The sequence below is a fragment of the Bufo gargarizans genome, chromosome 1, assembly GCF_014858855.1.
Source record: "Bufo gargarizans isolate SCDJY-AF-19 chromosome 1, ASM1485885v1, whole genome shotgun sequence".
Taxonomy (NCBI): domain Eukaryota; kingdom Metazoa; phylum Chordata; class Amphibia; order Anura; family Bufonidae; genus Bufo; species Bufo gargarizans.
Window position 1 is genome coordinate 247,457,245 of NC_058080.1, and position 8,606 is coordinate 247,465,850.

Consider the following 8,606-nt stretch of genomic DNA (forward strand, 5'->3'; position numbering starts at 1 on the left):
CACAGGTAAAAATAAATAATTGAAATGGGTATATATTTGTTTTTTGTTAAGTTGCCTAATAATTATGCACAGTAATAGTCACCTGCACACACAGATATCCCCCTAAAATAGCTAAAACTAACAACAAACTAAAAACTACTTCCAAAAATATTCAACTTTGATATTAATGAGTTTTTTGGGTTCATTGAGAACATTAGTTGTTGTTCAATAATAAAATGAATCCTCAAAAATACAACTTGCCTAATAATTCTGCACTCCCTGTATAGCTTGGAAGAAAGATGAGAGAGGGGATATGATAGAAACTTTTAAATACATAAAGGGAACCAACAAGGTAAAAGAGCAGAGAATATTTAAAAGAAGAAAAACTGCTACAACAGGACACAGTTTTAAATTAGCGGGGCAAAGGTTTAAAAGTAATATCCGGAAGTATTACTTTACTGAGAGAGTAGTGGATGCATGGAATAGCCTCTCTGCAGAAGTGGTAGCTGCAAATACAGTGAAGGAGTTTAAGCATGCATGGGATAGGCATAACGCTGGGTTCACACCTGAGCGTTTTACAGCGCGTTCCTACGCGCTGTAAAACGCACAACAGGCAAGAACCAATGATTCCCTATGGGAATGGTTCTCACCTGGGCGTTTTACAGCGCGTACGATCGCGCTGTAAAACGCCCGACGCTCAAACAAGTGCTTGAGCTTTTTTTGGGGCGTTTGTCGCGCGTTCCCGCACATAGAAATTCGGGAACGCGCGACAATGTGTGAACGCCAGTCTCTGTATGCGCGATTGTAAACGCCCGTACAATCGCGCATACAGAGCGCTCGTTTCAGAACGCTCAGGTGTGAACCCAGCGTAAGGCTATCCTTCATATAAGATAGGGCCAGGGGCTATTCATAGTATTCAGTATAATGGGCAGACTACATGGGCCAAATGGTTCTTATCTGCCGACACATTCTATGTTTCTATAATTCTATAAAGCCGCAATGCCAATTAGAAACTGCGGTGTAGAAGTCGAGCCATCCTGCAGCATTGAGTGTGTGCTGTAGTTCTATTAAACAAAAACCATTAAAACATTTAGTTATTCATCATTATGTACTTTTATAATAGGTATTATATTGGATAAAATCCATGTTGTGGCTAGTGTTCATACATTAAAATAAGTTTTGCAGTGTTAATTTTTCAGCATAAATAATATTATAACTTTGTTCTTTAGTTCAGTACAATTACAGCGATGCAAAATATATATATATATTTTTTTTTACTACATTTGCATAATAATAATAAAAAATAATAATAAGATATGTTTTTTGTATCACAGCATCCCAAGACCCATAACTTTTTTTTATGTTTTATTCTATAGAGCTGTGTAAGGGCTTCCTTTTTGCAGAAGGACTTGTAATTTTCATTGATATGATTTTGTTTTACATAACACTTTTTTATTGCTTTAAATTTATATTTCTATGACGTTTACCATACAGGATAAATTATATGACAGTTATGTAATGCCGGTCGTTATGCCAAATATATGATACTAAATACAGTATGTGGTGGGGATTTTATTTTTCCTTTCTTTTTATTGAAATTTTTTGTTTAATGTAGAGATTTTTGTCATTTAATAAAACTTTTTTTAACCATTTACTAGTCCAGCAAGGCGACTTTAACAGGCGATCTTTTGATTACTTCTATTATACACTGCTTACGCAGTACATTTATACTGTCAGTGCCATACAGTATTGTAATGTGAGTGCTATACAGAGAGGTGGAGCATGAAAACTAGAGATGAGCAAATTTCAGGTTAAGAAATTCGTTCACGCTTTGTTTACTAGTAAAAGGTGAATTGCATTATGGATTCCGTTACCACGGACTATAACGCAATTCTATGACTGAATGCATAACGGAATGCCTTTAGAGGCATTCTGATATTCATTCCATCATAATAGAAGTCTATGGGCTGCAAAACGGATCCGTCCTGTTTCCATTATGCAGGGGTGGACTCCCCTCCATAATGGAAACGTAACGGATGAGTTTTGCATTCTGTTATGCATTCCGTCATAGAATTCCGTTGTGGTCCATGGTAATGGAATCCATAACGCAATTCACCTTTTACCAGTAAACGAATTTCAAAATATGAAATTCGCTCATCTATAATGATAACCATACATTGCAGGCAGGGGCTTTAATTAAGTCCCAGGCTGCCATGCAAAGACATCAGCAACCCACAATCTTATTTGCAGGGTGCTAATAGGACACAAAGGGAGCTCCCTTTCTCTAAGCCACTTACACGCCACAGTCGCAATTGACTGTGGCATCTAAGGGGTTAAACAGCCTGGATTGACTCTCCATTAAAGCAGAAGCCTGGCTCTCATGTGAGAGCTGAGCCCCCACTCTCTGCTGCACAGAAGACCTATGCAGCACTTATTCTAGGTAGCTGTAAAAAGATGGCGGCCTAGCCTAAGGCCACTTAGTGACCGCTGTAAAAAGATGTATTGGCGGTCACTAAATGTTTAAATAGACTTGTAATCTGTCTCTCTGTTGTGTGACAGGGGACTTGAGGTCTCTAAGCCCAACCAAGGAGCTTTAGTCTATTAGCTAAAATACAAGTGTTACTTTTACAGTCTATCTTCCTCGCACCCTCCAGTCTAGCTCCTTAACCTTCTGTCTATAACGCCTCATCTGCACTCAGTCTGGAAGGTCTTCTGGATTTTTTCTCCCCCGGGCTCCAGTTCTTGTCTGCAGATACACCTGACTGCTGACACCCCTTCTCTTTTTCTCACAATCTTATTAAGATTATCTGACCAATATCTGTCCAATCAGACCAATAGTTGGCCCCTGCCTAGTGATGGTTGCAAGGCTTGGGAATTAACTCTCTCTGTCTCAGTCAGGAGTTACATAACAATAAAATAACTTAACTTTTATCTAATAAAACATGAGAAAATATGACGAGTGCAGCGATTTCTAATATTAACAGTGAACTCCATTATTCGCCGTGGCTTCCGGGTCGCTGTATACACATTGAACATTGATTGCAGTCCACTGGAAGCACATCTGCCATTTCTATTTTAAGATATGCAGCTTTACAGTATGTGCAGTAAATTTATGTCATTAGCTAAACTGCAGGATTTACCAAACTTTTCTCCTAGATGAAATCCCCGATGAGTTCTCTCATATATTGTTGAAATGAATAGATGCGTACAATATGTAGTTGATGAGAGCACTTTCATGTGGGTACCCTATGCGTCAGCCCGCCTCTTCTTTCCTTTGACACAATGACATATCTGCTATAAAGAATGCTTCCTGCATCTAAGCCTTGACTCAACGTTTTTGGTCATTATGTAGATCGTCATTCAGCCGTGTATGTGTCATGATCATTAACAGCTTTAAGGTCATAAAAGTATCTTTTGATATACTGAAGTATGCACACTTGTCACCATAGCGTCCTATACAGCGCTGTTTACTGTATTCTTCCGCACCTTCTTTTTCAGAGTCCTAATTTGTCAACTACAGTCACGGCCAAAAGTTTTGAGAATTACATAAATATTGGAAATTGGAAAAGTTGCTGCTTAAGTTTTTATAATAGCAATTTGCATATACTCCAGAATGTTATGAAGAGTGATCAGGTGAATTGCATAGTCCTTCTTTTCCATGAAAATTAACTTAATCCCCAAAAAAACTTTCCACTGCATTTCATTGCTGTCATTAAAGGACCTGCTGAGATAATTTCAGTAATCGTTTTGTTAACTCAGGTAAAAATGTTGACGAGCACAAGGCTGGAGATCATTATGTCAGGCTGATTGGGTTAAAATGGCAGACTTGACCTGTTAAAAGGAGGGTGATGCTTGAAATCATTGTTTTTCCATTGTTAACCATGGCGACCTGCAAAGAAACGCGTGCAGCCATCATTGCATTGCATAAAAATGGCTTCACAGGCAAGGATATTGTGGCTACTAAGATTGCACCTCAATCAACAATTTAAAGGATCATCATGAACTTCAAGGAAAGAGGTTCAATTCTTGTTAAGAAGCTTCAGGGCATCCAAGAAAGTCCAGCAAGCGCCAGGATCGTCTCCTAAAGAGGATTCAGCTGCGGGATCGGAGTGCCACCAGTGCAGAGCTTGCTCAGGAATGGCAGCAGGCAGGTGTGACCGCATCTGCACGCATAGTGAGGCGAAGACTTTTGGAAGATGGCCTGGTGTCAAGAAGGGCAGCAAAGAAGCCACTTCTCTCCAAAAAAAACATCAGGGACAGATTGATCTGCAGAAAATATGGTGAATGGACTGCTGAGGACTGGGGCAAAGTAATATTCTTCGATGAAGCCTCTTTCCGATTGTTTGGGGCATCAGGAAAAAGGCTTGTCCGGAGAATAAAAGGTGAGCGCTACCATTAGTCCTGTGTCATGCCAACAGTAAAGCATCCTGAGACCATTCATGTGTGGGGTTGCTTCTCATCCAAGGGAGTGGGCTCACTCACAATTTTGCCCAAAAACACAGCTATGAATAAAGAATGGTACCAAAACACCCTCCAACAGCAACTTCTTCCAACAATCCAACAACAGTTTGGTGAAGAACAATGCATTTTCCAGCATGATGGAGCACCGTGCCATAAGGCAAAAGTGATAACTAAGTGGCCCGGGGACCAAAACGTTGACATTTTGGGTCCATGGCCTGAAAACTCCCCAGATCTTAATCCCATTGAGAACTTGTGGTAAATCCTCAAGAGGCGTGTAGACAAACAAAAACCCACTAATTCTGACAAACTCCAAGAAGTAATTATGAAAGAATGGGTTGCTATCAGTCAGGAATTGGCCCAGAAGTTGATTGAGAGCATGCCCAGTCGAATTGCAGAGGTCCTGAAAAAGAAGGGCCAACACTGCAAATACTGACTCTTTGCATAAATGTCATGTAATTGTCGATAAAAGCCTTTGAAACGTATGAAGTGCGTGTAATTATATTTCACTACATCACAGAAACAACTGAAACAAAGATCTAAAAGCAGTTCAGCAGCAAACTTTGTAAAAACTTATATTTGTGTAATTCTCAAAACTTTTGGCCACGACTGTATATTTAAATAAATTACAGGATTTTACAGGATAGATGTCAGGGTTTCTTCGTGTTATCTATTGCACTTAAAGGGGTTATCCAGGAAAATATATTTATGCCATCCTTAAGATAAGTCAGTAGTATCAGATCTGTTGGTGTGCGACACCTGGGATCCCCGCCATTCAGCTGTTAGAAGAGCCCTTGAGCGCCGCAGCCAGTGAGATCACTGTACATTGGCCACATGGCCTACTTGCAGCTCATACCTATTCAAGTCAATGGGGCTGAGCTGCAATACCAAGCACTGCCACGATATGTACAGTGCTCTCTTTGAAAAGTTGGCTCCTACATTACTAGCTCCCTGAAACAGCTGATCGGTGGGGATGCCAGGACTTAGACCCACATTGATGTGATAATGATGACCTATCCTGATAAGTCATAATTATCTTTTTCAGAATAACCCCATTTAAAGGAATTTTCCAGGATCAGGATATTGATAGCCTATCCTCAAGACTCTTAAGCCCCTACTGATCGTTTTTTTGAAGGGGTGGCAAAACATGTAAGTACAACAGCAATTGCACAGTTTACACGCGGCCATTTACCTGCATGTCATCTACTTAATGGAGGAGGTGCAGAATATTGCAGCTTCCTCCCATTCACTTGAACATGATGAAGCTACAATGCCTTACACCACCGATGCTAAGTAGACAGCATGCTGATAGTCAGCCCAATGTAAATAATGAAAAGACTGACTGCAGGCATGAACACTGCAGCACTTTCAAACAGCTGATAAGCAGGGGTGCTGAGCGTCAGACCCCCACTGATCTGATATTGATGGCTTATCCTGAGAAGAGATCACTTATAATTGTTTTCTGCTAGTTAAAATCATATAGCAACCCATTTTTTTTCTAATCTGTTTGTATTTTCTTATTGTAGAATTTTTTTATTCCGTTTCATGAACAGAATTATATAAGCTGCCATCTAAAGCTACTTTCACACTGGCGTTTTGAATTCCGTTTGTGAGATCCGTTTCATTGATCTCACAAATGGTTCAATTCGGATCAGTTCAGCCCTAATGCATTCTTAATGGATAAGGATCCGTTCAGAAGGCATCAGTTTGGCTCTGGATGCGGATACCAAAACGCTGCTTGCAGCGATGCGGAGCCAAACGGATCCGTCCTGACTTACAATGTAAGTCAATGGGAGCGGCTCTGTTTTCACTGACACAATATGGTGCAATTGAAAATGGATCCATCCCCCATTGACTGTGAAATTAGCCTTACCTGAGCTGTGCTTAACAACATTTAGAGATGTGTTTTACAGCAGCCAATATAAGCCACAAACGCAAAAGAGTTTTCTAGGCACCTGTAGTAAGCCCCTGAGGAGGTGGTGCAAAGGATGGGAGTGGTAGTGGCCCTGATGAGATGTTGTTTCCCAGTATATTCTCTGAGGCAGTCGCTCCCTAGGGTTCAGTGCAGTGAAAATGTACAAGTAAACTTATAAAAGTCTCTCTTTGCTAAGTGCAAAATATAGCCAAATATATATTAGTGAAAACAAACAAAATATTATATATATATATGAGTTTCTGTCTGCCTGTCTAGACGTCTGTCTGTTTGACGTTCTTTATGCGCAAACAAACGACCGGACCGATATTCACCAAATTTGGCACACAGGTACATCAGGTGTCTGGGAAGGTTTTAGACTGGGTCTCAGCTCTCTAGGACGTACCGTTCCTGAGATATTCCCCAAAAATGACCCACATTAGCCAATACAAGCCTGCAAGTCTTTCTCTTCAAATCCCAACTGCCATAAACACAGTTTTACCCCAGGTTTCCATAACAACCCAGCCATTTTTCTTTACTGCTTAAATGGGCGGGCACTGTGGAGGTCACTGGTTTTAAAGGGGCGGGCACAGTGGAGGTCACTGTTATTAAATGGGCAGGTACTGTGGAGGTCACTGTTATTAAATAGGTGGGCACTATGGAGGTCACTGTTATTAAAGAGGCGGGCACTATAAAGGTGCATGTTAAAGGGGCGGGCACTGTGAAAGTCACTGTTAAAGGGGCGGTTACTGTTAAAAGGGCGGTCACTGTGAAAGTCACTGTTAAAGGGGTGGTCACTGTGAAGGGACCGGGCTCATTTTCACCTTAAGGACCAGGCCATTTTTTGCAAATCTTACCAGTGTCACTTTATGTGGTGATAACTTTAAAACGCTTTGACTTATCCAGGCCATTCTGTACTTCATGACACTGGTAAAATGGAGTCGCAAAAATAATTTTTATTTATAAAAAAAATACCAAATTAGCAAATTTCCAAGTTTCAATTTCTCTACTTCTATAATACATAGTAATACCTACAAAAATAGTTATTACTTTACATTCTCCATATGTCTACTTCATGTTTGGATCATTTTGGGAATGACATTTTATTTTTTGGGGATGTTAGAAGGCTTAGAAGTTTAGAATCAAATCTTTAAATTTTTCAGAAATTTTCTAAAACCTACTATTCAAGGACCAGTTCAGGTCTGAAGTCACTTTGTGAGGCTTACATAATAGAAACCACCCAAAAATGACCCCATTCTACAAACTAAACCCCTCAAGGTATTCAAAACTGATTTTACAAACTTTGTTAACCCTTTAGGTGTTCCACAAGAATTAATGGAAAATAGAGATACAATTTCAAAATTTCACTTTTTTGGCAGATTTTCCATTTTAATAATTTTCTTCCAGTTACAAAGCAAGGGTTAACAGCCAAACAAAACTCAATATTTATGGCTCTGATTCTGTAGCTTACAGAAACACCCTATATGTGGTCATAAACCGCTGTACGGGCACACGGCAGGGCGCAGAAGGAAAGAAATGCCATACGGTTTTTGGAAGGCAGATTTTGCTGGACTGGTTTTTTGACACCATGTCCCATTTTAAGCCTCCCTGATGCACCCCTAGAGTAGAAACTCCAAAAAAGTGACCCCATTTTAGAAACTACGGGATAGGGTTGGCAGTTTTTTCGGTACTATTTTAGGGCACATATGATTTTTGGTTGCTCTATATTACTTTTTGTGAGGCAAGGTAATAAGAAATAGCTGTTTTGGCACCTTTTTTATTTTTTGTTATTTGCAACTTTCATCTGACAGGTTAGATCATGTGGTATTTTTATAGACCAGGTTGTCACGGATGCGCCAATACCTAATATGTATACTTTTTATTAATTTATGTAAGTTTTACACAATAACAGCTTTAAAAAAAAAAAAAATCATGTTTTAGTGTTTCCACAGTCTGAGAGCAATAGTTTTTTCAGTTTTTGGGCGATTATCTTAAGTAGGGTTTCATTTTTTGAGGGATGAGATGACGGTTTTTTTACGGTGTTCATCTGAGGAATTTATGTCATGTGCCGGTCGATACGGACGCGGCGATACCTGACATGTCAATTCCCCCCCCCTATTTTTTTTTTTAACTTAATTTGGGGAACATGATGTTTTTGTTTTAGGGGGCTGGATCTCACAGGCTTGTCACAGGAAGGCAGCGCCGATGCCTCAGGAAGGCATCGCGCTGCCTTCCATGCCATCGGGTCCCCCCTACA